The sequence below is a fragment of the Lissotriton vulgaris genome, chromosome 5 (genome assembly GCF_964263255.1).
Source record: "Lissotriton vulgaris chromosome 5, aLisVul1.2, whole genome shotgun sequence".
Classification (NCBI taxonomy): Eukaryota; Metazoa; Chordata; class Amphibia; order Caudata; family Salamandridae; genus Lissotriton; species Lissotriton vulgaris.
Genome location: NC_141693.1, coordinates 1,545,985,989 through 1,546,000,208, shown reverse-complemented (window position 1 = coordinate 1,546,000,208; position 14,220 = coordinate 1,545,985,989). Strand labels below are relative to the sequence as shown.

Genomic DNA, 14,220 nt, shown 5'->3' with positions numbered 1-14,220 from the left:
CTCGGGTGCAGTGTTCAAAGTGCACGCACTTTTCAATACAAAGTCTATGGTGCGTAAAAAGCACAAAGTTAGAAAGTTAGGAACCTTCCGAGTGACCTACGGAGTTAAAACTTAAGACACAGGCCCTTGAGATGTGTACCAATGCAGGAGCACTGGCGGAGCTGAGTTACCTCACCCACAGGAAGCGGGTGCACAGGGTCGAAGTAGTGTCGGGTTTCGTCACGCCGGTCGATGGTGCTTGGAGCTGAAGATGCTGCAGGCGGCTCGATGAGAAGAGTTCCGGTGGATCCAAGGGTGGATCTGAAGATGTGAAGACCTGAAAGCAGAGGGGACAGTGTTCAAAGTCACTAGCCAGTGACTACCGTGGAACCAGATTGGAACCAGGCGATGTCGGGTGCAAACAGGTGTTGTCAGGTAGCTTCTTTCTGCAGCCATGTGGATACCCGGAGTCGAGGACGTCCAGGAGTCGGTCACGAGCTGTCCCACGTAGGCTTCTCGCTGTTGGCGGTGTCGGCGACCTGATCGGAGCAAACAGGCCTTGGCAAATGCAAGCCACGCAGAAGTTGAAAGATGCTGTTCACTCGGACCAGCAAAGTCAGAGCGGGTGCTCCTTTTCACAGGAGCTTGGGTATGTCTGGAGCAACCAGACCTGCTGTGTAAATCTTCGGGTTCGTTGCCAAGATGGCCGCTGACCACGTGGCTAGTGGCCGGGATGGCGTGTCGAGTGGCACAATGCAAAAGGGCCCCACGCAGATCGTGGAGATGCTGGAGGGCTGATCTTCGGTGCAAGGGTTGCTCGGTGGTGTGGGTTCTCAGTCCCCAAAGCACAACGTCGAGGATGCCTCAGAAGCTGCGCAGTCAGCTTTTCGAGTGTCTTCCAAGAGGTCCGGTCCCACGTCACTCGGTGCCTCCACGGGTCCCTTCTTCGCAGGGACTGTGGATCGGGCTCTGAGAGGTCTGGGAGTCTGGTTCTTGTCGGGCTCTGGGCTCGGTCTCCGGCGGGAGGCGGCGGCAAAGCAGACATCGAGTTGCTGGTTGGTACCTGTGTTCACAGGGTGGCCACTCCTAGGCCACAAGGGAGATTCTCTTCAGTCTTCTGTGCAGCAGAATGTCGAAGTCCAGTCTTCTTCTTCGTGTAAAGTTGATTCAGGATGATCTGCTGTGCAATGGCACTGCTCCCGCTCTTATTCCCAATCTGAGGGGTGGATCACCTACTAGGTCCCTCCTCTGGGAGGAACCAGGAAGGGGGGCGGTTACACCCCCTTTCCTTTGTCCAGCTCCTCGCCAGGACTGGGGCTGGAGAGCCCCAGAACCGGTTTGGACTGGCCTATGCACGGGGACACCTTGTGTGCCCCGGGCATGTCTGATTCTATTCTGCCCTGTCCTACCCAATACACAAAATCCTGTCTGGGGTGGTGCTCGCACCTCCCAAGGCAGGAAACCCTTTGTCCAGGCCACCATCTGCCGAGCTTTGGTCAGCAGCAGGAGGTCAGAGTCGTGTCTGTGGTGGCAGCATCCATTTTGTGATGCTGAGGCTCTGTTTAACTTTAACCGGGGTTAAGGCTACACACATGTCGTATCCCTCTAGAAGGGTGGAATGTTATCCCCGTTGCCAGAATTGGCGAGGGGATAGTATTCCAATTCGTATGACACCTTACTCAACATGTTTTGATAAAGCCAAACCAAAGATAGCAAATAACCGCGAGGATTATAATGCACTTAAGAGTATATGGTATGGCAATATCCCGGAACAGCTTAGGGAGTGGTTCCCGACCGCTGCAGATAGGCTCAGCTCATGCTAGAGCACCATCTCACATATTTCCAAGCACTCTGCCTCCGGGATTGATGAGGCCTTCCATAGGAGTGGCTGATAGGAACATATGTGTCCAGTTTAGGGTTAGGCACAGGCATACTGTACCTAAGTAAGAGGTGGTTACACCGACTTACCCCAGCTGAGTGATCAGCCAGTTGTGTCAAATATGGAGGCCAGGCCAGGGGTGGCACAATACATGCTGCAGCCCCTGGTAGGCCTTGGATACACCTATGCCCTGGGCACCTAGGGTGCACTAGTACAGGGGCTCATAAGGTGAACCAGTTCCAATTCGTAATGCACCTAAAGTGCATTGGCAGTAATTTAGAGAGAGAACAGCAGGCTGTGGGTCTGATTAGCAGGCCCACAGCCACATTAAGTCAGAAACCAGTGAAGCAAAAAGCAAAAATTTGGGGTGACCATAGGATAGCAGACCCTACTCTCCTACACTTATGAGGTATTAGGAACTTTGAAATGGTACCATTTTACTTCTGTACTCTTCAGGGTCATGTTGGTGTTATGAAACTACAAAGTAGATTTTTAAACACCTATCTTAGTCAGATGCAACTTTGACCCGGCAGAAGATATTCCTTTGGAAAAAATGATTTGAATTGGATTGGTGTAACTGTTGTTTCTAGAGGTGGTGACAGGCTTTCAGCTACTTGAATAGGGCAAGGCAGGATTCATGAAACGTATACAACCTTTGAGCGTGTGTAAATTGGCATATCCAGAAAGGAGCAGTTTGTACTACTGTCAAAACAGTTTCTCTCCACTTCTGGAAATATCCAGAGCTATGTAAAGCATACAACTGAGCTTTAATCCCATTGAAGAAAGAGGTTTAAATGCAAAAAAGAAAACAAAAGCTTATCGTACTGGTGACATTCTCATTATATAGATTCCAAAAGAGTGCTTTAATTGAAAGGAGCTGAAAAAACACAATGGGATGTAAACCTAAATAACTATCAATATCATATTTCCCATCCTTGCATACTACCTACATTATAAAATTAAGCACAGCAGGACATATGACCGCGTGGCCTAATGGATAAGGTGTCTGACTTCGAATCAGAAGATTGAGGGTTCGAGTCCCTTCGTGGTCGGTTTTTGCCAATGGACACACAACTCAGCTTTCCGTTCAGAATGGAAGCAGGCTCTTCCAATACTCTTATAGCCATCATGTTCTCATTCCTAATTATTCATGAAGTGGAGTACATACTGCACAGTCATTTAGATTGCATCTTCAGCCTAAAATCTTGTCCATGTTAGTGGCATTAAGAAGTGCTTCTATGTACACGCACTGAATATGTAATAGGGTTGCAGAATTTTGACTTGACAGAATGGGTTTTTAGCTTAAGGGTGTGTAGATGAAATGCAAGGTGTGTAAGTATGTGTTCATGGAGTGCTTCAAGTGTAAAAATCTGTATGATTTGTGCAGTTAAAGTGCTAATTTTGCCTACGAGAAAGAAAAGTACTACAGAAGAATTATAAAGGATTGGCACATTGGCTGCCTTTGCTGATGACACAGTTGGCTAATTTGTAAAGCATTGGTCTATTAAATTGCAGAGTGTGGTTGAACTTGGTTAGGAGACTTGGTGCCTGTTTCTGTGTCCTGCTGAAGACAAGGACGGCTTGATACCACTGTCAAAGCCCAGTTTATTGAGAAAATCATCCAGGAAAGAAGAAGTGTTGAGTCGAAAGTGGTTCTCCTCCAATTTCTCTCCACTTGCTCGAAATGCAGAGCCTCCATTATAGCACAGAACAGAGTGTTAAAGTCGGGGATGGAAGAGGATGAAAATGGGAAGTTTACTTATGGATAGAACTGAGAAATGTCCTGTGTGCAGACACCAGTGTTTGACGATTGAATACATTTATATAATGCCTCTAGACTGCAAGTGTTCATCTGTGCCTCAGTGGCCTAATGGATAAGGCACTGGCCTCCTAAGCCAGGGATTGTGGGTTCGAGTCCCATCTGAGGTGAAAACCATATCCACTATTACTTTTCTAGAAAAATGTATATATTTATTACATGCTTCCGCTCAGAAGCTTATGAGGTATTAGGAACTTTGAAATGGTACCATTTTACTTCTGTACTCTTCAGGGTCATGTTGATGTTCTGAAACTACAAAGTAGATTTTTAAACACCTATCTTTGTCGGATACAACTTTGACCCGTCAGAAGATATTCCTTTGGAAAAAATGATTTGAATTGGATTGGTGTAACTGTTGTTTCTAGAGGTGGTGACAGGCTTTCAGCTACTTGAATAGGGCAAGTCAGGATTCATGAAACGTATACAACCTTTGAGCGTGTGTAAATTGGCATATCCAGAAAGGAGCAGTTTGTACTACTGTCTAAACAGTTTCTCTACCCTTCTGGAAAAATCCAGAGCTATGTAAAGCATACAACTGAGCTTTAATCTCATGAAGAAAGAGGTTTAAATGCAAAAAAGAAAACAAAAGCTTATCGTACTGGTGACATTCTCATTATATAGATTCCAAAAGAGTGCTTTAATTGAAAGGAGCTGAAAACACACAATGGGATGTAAACCTAAATAACTATCAATATCATATTTCCCATCCTTGCATACCACCTACATTATAAAAATAAGCACAGCAGGGCATAAGACCGCGTGGCCTAATGGATAAGGCGTCTGACTTCGGATCAGAAGATTGAGGGTTCGAGTCCCTTCGTGGTCGGTTTTTGCCAATGGTCACACAACTCAGATTTCCATTCAGAATGGAAGCAGGCTCTTCCAATACTCTTATAGCCATCATGTTCTCATTCCTAATTATTCATGAAGTGGAGTACATACTGCACAGTCATTTAGATTGCATCTTCAGCCTAAAATCTTGTTCATGTTAGTGGCATTAAGAAGTGCTTCTATGTACACGCACGGAATATGTAATAGGGTTGCAGAATTTTGACTTGACAGAATGGGTTTTTAGCTTAAGGGTGTGTAGATGAAATGCTAGGTGTGTAAGTATGTGTTCATGGAGTGCTTCAAGTGTAAAATCTGTATGATTTGTGCAGTTAAAGTGCTAATATTGCCTACGAGAAAGAGAAGTACTACAGAAGAATTATAAAGGATTGGCACATTGGCTGCCTTTGCTGATGACACAGTTGGCTAATTTGTGAAGCATTGGTCTATTAAGTTGCAGAGTGTGGTTGAACTTGGTTAGGAGACTTGGTGCCTGTTTCTGTGTCCTGCTGAAGACAAGGACGGTTTGATACCACTGTCAAAGCCCAGTTTATTGAGAAAAGCATCCAGGAAAGAAGAAGTGTTGAGTCGAGAGTGGTTCTCCTCCAATTTCTCTCCACTTGCTCGAAATGCAGAGAGTCCATTATAGCACAGAACAGAGTGTTAAAGTCGGGGATGGAAGAGGATGAAAATGGGAAGTTTACTTATGGAGAGAACTGAGAAATGTCCTGTGTGCAGACACCAGTGTTTGACGATTGAATACATTTAAATAATGCCTCTAGACTGCAAGTGTGCATCTGTGCCTCAGTGGCCTAATGGATAAGGCACTGGCCTCCTAAGCCAGGGATTGTGGGTTCGAGTCCCATCTGAGGTGAAAACCAATATCCAGTATTACTTTTCTTGAAAAATTTATATATTTATTACATGCTTCCGCTCAGAAGCTTATGAGGTATTAGAAACTTTTAAATGGTACCATTTTACTTCTGTACTCCCCTGACTCATGTTGGTGTTCTGAAACTACAAAGTAGATTTTTAAACACCTATCTTTGTCAGATGCAACTTTGACCCAGCAGAAGATATTCCTTTGGAAAAAATGATTTGAATTGGATTGGTGTAACTGTTGTTTCTAGAGGTAGTGACAGGCTTTCAGCTACTTGAATAGGGCAAGGCAGGATTCATGAAACGTATACAACCTTTGAGCGTGTGTAAATTGGCATATCCAGAAAGGAGCAGTTTTTACTTCTGTCAAAACAGTTTCTCTCCACTTCTGGAAATATCCAGAGCTATGTAAAGCATACAACTGAGCTTTAATCTCATGAAGAAAGAGGTTTAAATGCAAAAAAGAAAACAAAAGCTTATCGTACTGGTGACATTCTCATTATATAGATTCCAAAAGAGTGCTTTAATTGAAAGGAGCTGAAAAAACACAATGGGATGTAAACCTAAATAACTATCAATATCATATTTCCCATCCTTGCATACCACCTACATTATAAAAATGAGCACAGCAGGACATATGACCGCGTGGCCTGATGGATAAGGTGTCTGACTTCTGATCAGAAGATTGAGGGTTCGAGTCCCTTCGTGGTCAGTTTTTGCCAATGGTCACACATCTCAGATTTCCATTCAGAATGGAAGCAGGCTCTTCCAATACTCTTATAGCCATCATGTTCTCATTCCTAATTATTCATGAAGTGGAGTACATACTGCACAGTCATTTAGATTGCATCTTCAGCCTAAAATCTTGTTCATGTTAGTGGCATTAAGAAGTGCTACTATGTACACGCATGGAATATGTAATAGGGTTGCAGAATTTTGACTTGACAGAATGGGTTTTTAGCTTGAGGGTGTGTAGATGAAATGCAAGGTGTGTAAGTATGTGTTCATGGAGTGCTTCAAGTGTAAAATCTGTATGATTTGTGCAGTTAAAGTGCTAATTTTGCCTACGAGAAAGAGAAGTACTACAGAAGAATTATAAAGGATTGGCACATTGGCTGCCTTTGCTGATGACACAGTTGGCTAATTTGTGAAGCATTGGTCTATTAAGTTGCAGAGTGTGGTTGAACTTGGTTAGGAGACTTGGTGCCTGTTTCTGTGTCCTGCTGAAGACAAGGACGGCTTGATACCACTGTCAAAGCCCAGTTTATTGAGAAAAGCATCCAGGAAAGAAGAAGTGTTGAGTCGAAAGTGGTTCTCCTCCAATTTCTCTCCACTTGCTCGAAATGCAGAGCCTCCATTATAGCACAGAACAGAGTGTTAAAGTCGGGGATGGAAGAGGATGAAAATGGGAAGTTTACTTATGGAGAGAACTGAGAAATGTCCTGTGTGCAGACACCAGTGTTTGACGATTGAATACATTTAAATAATGCCTCTAGACTGCAAGTGTTTATCTGTGCCTCAGTGGCCTAATGGATAAGGCACTGGCCTCCTAAGCCAGGGATTGTGGGTTCAAGTCCCATCTGAGGTGAAAACCAATATCCACTCTTACTTTTCCAGAAAAATTGATATATTTATTACATGCTTCCGCTCAGAAGCTTATGTGGTATTAGGAACTTTGAAATGGTACCATTTTACTTCTGTACTCTTCAGAGTCATGTTGGTGTTCTGAAACTACAAAGTAGATTTTTAAACACCTATCTTTGTCAGATGCAACTTTGACCCGGGAGAAGATATTCCTTTGGAAAAAATTATTTGAATTGGATTGGTGTAACTGTTGTTTCTAGAGGTGGTGACAGGCTTTCAGCTACTTGAATAGGGCAAGTCAGGATTCATGAAACGTATACAACCTTTGAGCGTGTGTAAATTGGCATATCCAGAAAGGAGCAGTTTTTACTACTGTCAAAACAGTTTCTCTCCACCTCTAGAAATATCCAGAGCTATGTAAAGCATACAACTGAGCTTTATTCTCATGAAGAAAGAGGTTTAAATGCAAAAAAGAAAACAAAAGCTTATCGTACTGGTGACATTTTCATTATATAGATTCCAAAAGAGTGCTTTAATTGAAAGGAGCTGAAAACACACAATGGGATGTAAACCTAAATAACTATCAATATCATATTTCCCATCCTTGCATACCACCTACATTATAAAAATAAGCACAGCAGGACATATGACCGCGTGGCCTAATGGATAAGGTGTCTGACTTCGGATCAGAAGATTGAGGGTTCGAGTCCCTTCGTGGTCAGTTTTTGCCAATGGTCACACAACTCAGATTTCCATTCAGAATGGAAGCAGGCTCTTCCAATACTCTTATAGCCATCATGTTCTCATTCCTAATTATTCATGAAGTGGAGTACATACTGCACAGTCATTTAGATTGCATCTTCAGCCTAAAATCTTGTTCATGTTAGTGGCATTAAGAAGTGCTTCTATGTACACGCACGGAATATGTAATAGGGTTGCAGAATTTTGACTTGACAGAATGGGTTTTTAGCTTAAGGGTGTGTAGATGAAATGCAAGGTGTGTAAGTATGTGTTCATGGAGTGCTTCAAGTGTAAAATCTGTATGATTTGTGCAGTTAAAGTGCTAATTTTGCCTACGAGAAAGAGAAGTACTACAGAAGAATTATAAAGGATTGGCACATTGGCTGCCTTTGCTGATGACACAGTTGGCTAATTTGTGAAGCATTGGTCTATTAAGTTGCAGAGTGTGGTTGAACTTGGTTAGGAGACTTGGTGCCTGTTTCTGTGTCCTGCTGAAGACAAGGACGGCTTGATACCACTGTCAAAGCCCAGTTTATTGAGAAAAGCATCCAGGAAAGAAGAAGTGTTGAGTCGAAAGTGGTTCTCCTCCAATTTCTCTCCACTTGCGCGAAATGCAGAGCCTCCATTATAGCACAGAAAAGAGTGTTAAAGTCGGGGATGGAAGAGGATGAAAATGGGAAGTTTACTTATGGAGAGAACTGAGAAATGTCCTGTGTGCAGACACCACTGTTTGACGATTGAATACATTTAAATAATGCCTCTAGATTGCAACTGCTTATCTGTGCCTCAGTGGCCTAATGGATAAGGCACTGGCCTCCTAAGCCAGGGATTGTGGGTTCAAGTCCCATCTGAGGTGAAAACCAATATCCAGTATTACTTTTCTTGAAAAATTTATATATTTATTACATGCTTCCGCTCAGAAGCTTATGAGGTATTAGGAACTTTGAAATGGTACCATTTTACTTCTGTACTCCCCGGACTCATGTTGGTGTTCTGAAACTACAAAGTAGATTTTTAAACACCTATCTTTGTCAGATGCAACTTTGACCCGGCAGAAGATATTCCTTTGGAAAAAATGATTTGAATTGGATTGGTGTAACTGTTGTTTCTAGAGGTGGTGAAAGGCTTTCAGCTACTTGAATAGGGCAAGGCAGGATTCATGAAACGTATACAACCTTTGAGCGTGTGTAAATTGGCATATCCAGAAAGGAGCAGTTTGTACTACTGTCAAAACAGTTTCTCTCCACTTCTGGAAATATCCAGAGCTATGTAAAGCATACAACTGAGCTTTAATCTCATGAAGAAAGAGGTTTAAATGCAAAAAAAGAAAACAAAAGCGTATCGTACTGGTGACATTCTCATTATATAGATTCCAAAAGAGTGCTTTAATTGAAAGGAGCTGAAAAAACACAATGGGATGTAAACCTAAATAACTATCAATATCATATTTCCCATCCTTGCATACCACCTACATTATAAAAATAAGCACAGCAGGACATATGACCGCGTGGCCTGATGGATAAGGTGTCTGACTTCGGATCAGAAGATTGAGGGTTCGAGTCCCTTCGTGGTCGGTTTTTGCCAATGGACACACAACTCAGCTTTCCGTTCAGAATGGAAGCAGGCTCTTCCAATACTCTTATAGCCATCATGTTCTCATTCCTAATTATTCATGAAGTGGAGTACATACTGCACAGTCATTTAGATTGCATCTTCAGCCTAAAATCTTGTCCATGTTAGTGGCATTAAGAAGGGCTTCTATGTACACGCACTGAATATGTAATAGGGTTGCAGAATTTTGACTTGACAGAATGGGTTTTTAGCTTAAGGGTGTGTAGATGAAATGCAAGGTGTGTAAGTATGTGTTCATGGAGTGCTTCAAGTTTAAAAATCTGTATGATTTGTGCAGTTAAAGTGCTAATTTTGCCTACGAGAAAGAAAAGTACTACAGAAGAATTATAAAGGATTGGCACATTGGCTGCCTTTGCTGATGACACAGTTGGCTAATTTGTAAAGCATTGGTCTATTAAGTTGCAGAGTGTGGTTGAACTTGGTTAGGAGACTTGGTGCCTCTTTCTGTGTCCTGCTGAAGACAAGGACGGCTTGATACCACTGTCAAAGCCCAGTTTATTGAGAAAAGCATCCAGGAAAGAAGAAGTGTTGAGTCGAAAGTGGTTCTCCTCCAATTTCTCTCCACTTGCTCGAAATGCAGAGCCTCCATTATAGCACAGAACAGAGTGTTAAAGTCGGGGATGGAAGAGGATGAAAATGGGAAGTTTACTTATGGAGAGAACTGAGAAATGTCCTGTGTGCAGACACCAGTGTTTGACGGTTGAATACATTTAAATAATGCCTCTAGACTGCAAGTGTTCATCTGTGCCTCAGTGGCCTAATGGATAAGGCACTGGCCTCCTAAGCCAGGGATTGTGGGTTCGAGTCCCATCTGAGGTGAAAACTAATATCCACTATTACTTTTCTAGAAAAATTTATTTATTTATTACATGCTTCCCCTCAGAAGCTTATGAGGTATCAGGAACTTTGAAATGGTACCATTTTACTTCTGTACTCTCCGGACTTATGTTGGTGTTCTGAAACTACAAAGTAGATTTTTAAACACCTATCTTTGTCAGATGCAACTTTGACCCGGGAGAAGATATTCCTTTGGAAAAAATTATTTGAATTGGATTGGTGTAACTGTTGTTTCTAGAGGTGGTGACAGGCTTTCAGCTAGTTGAATAGGGCAAGTCAGGATTCATGAAACGTATACAACCTTTGAGCGTGTGTAAATTGGCATATCCAGAAAGGAGCAGTTTTTACTACTGTCAAAACAGTTTCTCTCCACCTCTAGAAATATCCAGAGCTATGTAAAGCATACAACTGAGCTTTATTCTCATGAAGAAAGAGGTTTAAATGCAAAAAAGAAAACAAAAGCTTATCGTACTGGTGACATTTTCATTATATAGATTCCAAAAGAGTGCTTTAATTGAAAGGAGCTGAAAACACACAATGGGATGTAAACCTAAATAACTATCAATATCATATTTCCCATCCTTGCATACCACCTACATTATAAAAATAAGCACAGCAAGACATATGACCGCGTGGCCTAATGGATAAGGCGTCTGACTTCGGATCAGAAGATTGAGGGTTCGATTCCCTTCGTGGTCGGTTTTTGCCAATGGTCACACAACTCAGATTTCCATTCAGAATGGAAGCAGGCTCTTCTAATACTCTTATAGCCATCATGTTCTCATTCCTAATTATTCATGAAGTGGAGTACATACTGCACAGTCATTTAGATTGCATCTTCAGCCTAAAATCTTGTTCATGTTAGTGGCATTAAGAAGTGCTTCTATGTACACGCACGGAATATGTAATAGGGTTGCAGAATTTTGACTTGACAGAATGGGTTTTTAGCTTAAGGGTGTGTAGATGAAATGCAAGGTGTGTAAGTATGTGTTCATGGAGTGCTTCAAGTGTAAAAATCTGTATGATTTGTGCAGTTAAAGTGCTAATTTTGCCTACGAGAAAGAAAAGTACTACAGAAGAATTATAAAGGATTGGCACATTGGCTGCCTTTGCTGATGACACAGTTGGCTAATTTGTGAAGCATTGGTCTATTAAGTTGCAGAGTGTGGTTGAACTTGGTTAGGAGACTTGGTGCCTGTTTCTGTGTCCTGCTGAAGACAAGGACGGCTTGATACCACTGTCAAAGCCCAGTTTATTGAGAAAAGCATCCAGGAAAGAAGAAGTGTTGAGTCGAAAGTGGTTCTCCTCCAATTTCTCTCCACTTGCGCGAAATGCAGAGCCTCCATTATAGCACAGAAAAGAGTGTTAAAGTCGGGGATGGAAGAGGATGAAAATGGGAAGTTTACTTATGGAGAGAACTGAGAAATGTCCTGTGTGCAGACACCACTATTTGACGATTGAATACATTTAAATAATGCCTCTAGACTGCAACTGTTTATCTGTGCCTCAGTGGCCTAATGGATAAGGCACTGGCCTCCTAAGCCAGGGATTGTGGGTTCGAGTCCCATCTGAGGTGAAAACCAATATCCACTCTTACTTTTCCAGAAAAATGTATATGTTTATTACATGCTTCCGCTCAGAAGCTTATGTGGTATTAGGAACTTTGAAATGGTACCATTTTACTTCTGTACTCTTCAGAGTCATGTTGGTGTTCTGAAACTACAAAGTAGATTTTTAAACACCTATCTTTGTCAGATGCAACTTTGACCCGGCAGAAGATATTCCTTTGGAAAAAATTATTTGAATTGGATTGGTGTAACTGTTGTTTCTAGAGGTGGTGACAGGCTTTCAGCTACTTGAATAGGGCAAGTCAGGATTCATGAAACGTATACAACCTTTGAGCGTGTGTAAATTGGCATATCCAGAAAGGAGCAGTTTTTACTACTGTCAAAACAGTTTCTCTCCACCTCTAGAAATATCCAGAGCTATGTAAAGCATACAACTGAGCTTTATTCTCATGAAGAAAGAGGTTTAAATGCAAAAAAGAAAACAAAAGCTTATCGTACTGGAGACATTTTCATTATATAGATTCCAAAAGAGTGCTTTAATTGAAAGGAGCTGAAAACAAACAATGGGATGTAAACCTAAATAACTATCAATATCATATTTCCCATCCTTGCATACCACCTACATTATAAAAATAAGCACAGCAAGACATATGACCGCGTGGCCTAATGGGTAAGGCGTCTGACTTCGGATCAGAAGATTGAGGGTTCGAGTCCCTTCGTGGTCGGTTTTTGCCAATGGTCACACAACTCAGATTTCCATTCAGAATGGAAGCAGGCTCTTCCAATACTCTTATAGCCATCATGTTCTCATTCCTAATTATTCATGAAGTGGAGTACATACTGCACAGTCATTTAGATTGCATCTTCAGCCTAAAATCTTGTTCATGTTAGTGGCATTAAGAAGTGCTTCTATGTACATGCACGGAATATGTAATAGGGTTGCAGAATTTTGACTTGACAGAATGGGTTTTTAGCGTAAGGGTGTGTAGATGAAATGCAAGGTGTGTAAGTATGTGTTCATGGAGTGCTTCAAGTTTAAAAATCTGTATGATTTGTGCAGTTAAAGTGCTAATTTTGCCTACGAGAAAGAAAAGTACTACAGAAGAATTATAAAGGATTGGCACATTGGCTGCCTTTGCTGATGACACAGTTGGCTAATTTGTAAAGCATTGGTCTATTAAGTTGCAGAGTGTGGTTGAACTTGGTTAGGAGACTTGGTGCCTCTTTCTGTGTCCTGCTGAAGACATGGACGGCTTGATACCACTGTCAAAGCCCAGTTTATTGAGAAAAGCATCCAGGAAAGAAGAAGTGTTGAGTCGAAAGTGGTTCTCCTCCAATTTCTCTCCACTTGCTCGAAATGCAGAGCCTCCATTATAGCACAGAACAGAGTGTTAAAGTCGGGGATGGAAGAGGATGAAAATGGGAAGTTTACTTATGGAGAGAACTGAGAAATGTCCTGTGTGCAGACACCAGTGTTTGACGGTTGAATACATTTAAATAATGCCTCTAGACTGCAAGTGTTCATCTGTGCCTCAGTGGCCTAATGGATAAGGCACTGGCCTCCTAAGCCAGGGATTGTGGGTTCGAGTCCCATCTGAGGTGAAAACCAATATCCACTCTTACTTTTCCAGAAAAATTGATATATTTATTACATGCTTCCGCTCAGAAGCTTATGTGGTATTAGGAACTTTGAAATGGTACCATTTTACTTCTGTACTCTTCAGAGTCATGTTGGTGTTCTGAAACTACAAAGTAGATTTTTAAACACCTATCTTTGTCAGATGCAACTTTGACCCAGCAGAAGATATTCCTTTGGAAAAAAATGATTTGAATTGGATTGGTGTAACTGTTGTTTCTAGAGGTGGTGACAGGCTTTCAGCTACTTGAATAGGGCAAGGCAGGATTCATGAAACGTATACAACCTTTGAGCGTGTGTAAATTGGCATATCCAGAAAGGAGCAGTTTGTACTACTGTCAAAACAGTTTATCTCCACTTCTGGAAATATCCAGAGCTATGTAAAGCATACAACTGAGCTTTAATCTCATGAAGAAAGAGGTTTAAATGCAAAAAAGAAAACAAAAGCTTATCGTACTAGTGACATTCTCATTATATAGATTCCAAAAGAGTGCTTTAATTGAAAGGAGCTGAAAAAACACAATGGGATGTAAACCTAAACAACTATCAATATCATATTTACCATCCTTGCATACCACCTACATTATAAAATTAAGCACAGCAGGACGTATGACCGCGTGGCCTAATGGATAAGGTGTCTGACTTCGAATCAGAAGATTGAGGATTCGAGTCCCTTCGTGGTCGGTTTTTGCCAATGGACACACAACTCAGCTTTCCGTTCAGAATGGAAGCAGGCTCTTCCAATACTCTTATAGCCATCATGTTCTCATTCCTAATTATTCATGAAGTGGAGTACATACTGCACAGTCATTTAGATTGCATCTTCAGCCTAAAATCT

At 41.8% G+C, this 14,220-nt stretch overlaps 15 non-coding genes across 15 annotated transcripts; all 15 read left to right on the top strand.

Annotated features, from left to right (window-relative positions):
• Positions 1-2,837: 2,837 nt before the first annotated feature.
• Positions 2,838-2,910, top strand: TRNAR-UCG (transfer RNA arginine (anticodon UCG)). Its single transcript has one exon. It is a non-coding gene; the product is annotated as a tRNA-Arg (tRNA).
• Positions 2,911-3,714: 804 nt separating this feature from the next.
• On the top strand, positions 3,715-3,787 carry TRNAR-CCU (transfer RNA arginine (anticodon CCU)). The gene has a single exon. It is a non-coding gene; the product is annotated as a tRNA-Arg (tRNA).
• Positions 3,788-4,430: 643 nt separating this feature from the next.
• Positions 4,431-4,503, top strand: TRNAR-UCG (transfer RNA arginine (anticodon UCG)). The gene has a single exon. It is a non-coding gene; the product is annotated as a tRNA-Arg (tRNA).
• Positions 4,504-5,306: 803 nt separating this feature from the next.
• On the top strand, positions 5,307-5,379 carry TRNAR-CCU (transfer RNA arginine (anticodon CCU)). Its single transcript has one exon. It is a non-coding gene; the product is annotated as a tRNA-Arg (tRNA).
• A 644-nt stretch (positions 5,380-6,023) lies between these two features.
• TRNAR-UCU (transfer RNA arginine (anticodon UCU)) lies at positions 6,024-6,096 on the top strand. Its single transcript has one exon. It is a non-coding gene; the product is annotated as a tRNA-Arg (tRNA).
• An 803-nt stretch (positions 6,097-6,899) lies between these two features.
• On the top strand, positions 6,900-6,972 carry TRNAR-CCU (transfer RNA arginine (anticodon CCU)). The gene has a single exon. It is a non-coding gene; the product is annotated as a tRNA-Arg (tRNA).
• Positions 6,973-7,616: 644 nt separating this feature from the next.
• Positions 7,617-7,689, top strand: TRNAR-UCG (transfer RNA arginine (anticodon UCG)). Its single transcript has one exon. It is a non-coding gene; the product is annotated as a tRNA-Arg (tRNA).
• An 803-nt stretch (positions 7,690-8,492) lies between these two features.
• TRNAR-CCU (transfer RNA arginine (anticodon CCU)) lies at positions 8,493-8,565 on the top strand. Its single transcript has one exon. It is a non-coding gene; the product is annotated as a tRNA-Arg (tRNA).
• A 645-nt stretch (positions 8,566-9,210) lies between these two features.
• On the top strand, positions 9,211-9,283 carry TRNAR-UCG (transfer RNA arginine (anticodon UCG)). Its single transcript has one exon. It is a non-coding gene; the product is annotated as a tRNA-Arg (tRNA).
• An 804-nt stretch (positions 9,284-10,087) lies between these two features.
• On the top strand, positions 10,088-10,160 carry TRNAR-CCU (transfer RNA arginine (anticodon CCU)). Its single transcript has one exon. It is a non-coding gene; the product is annotated as a tRNA-Arg (tRNA).
• Positions 10,161-10,804: 644 nt separating this feature from the next.
• On the top strand, positions 10,805-10,877 carry TRNAR-UCG (transfer RNA arginine (anticodon UCG)). The gene has a single exon. It is a non-coding gene; the product is annotated as a tRNA-Arg (tRNA).
• Positions 10,878-11,681: 804 nt separating this feature from the next.
• TRNAR-CCU (transfer RNA arginine (anticodon CCU)) lies at positions 11,682-11,754 on the top strand. Its single transcript has one exon. It is a non-coding gene; the product is annotated as a tRNA-Arg (tRNA).
• A 644-nt stretch (positions 11,755-12,398) lies between these two features.
• TRNAR-UCG (transfer RNA arginine (anticodon UCG)) lies at positions 12,399-12,471 on the top strand. Its single transcript has one exon. It is a non-coding gene; the product is annotated as a tRNA-Arg (tRNA).
• Positions 12,472-13,275: 804 nt separating this feature from the next.
• TRNAR-CCU (transfer RNA arginine (anticodon CCU)) lies at positions 13,276-13,348 on the top strand. The gene has a single exon. It is a non-coding gene; the product is annotated as a tRNA-Arg (tRNA).
• A 645-nt stretch (positions 13,349-13,993) lies between these two features.
• Positions 13,994-14,066, top strand: TRNAR-UCG (transfer RNA arginine (anticodon UCG)). Its single transcript has one exon. It is a non-coding gene; the product is annotated as a tRNA-Arg (tRNA).
• The last annotated feature ends 154 nt before the right edge of the window (positions 14,067-14,220 follow it).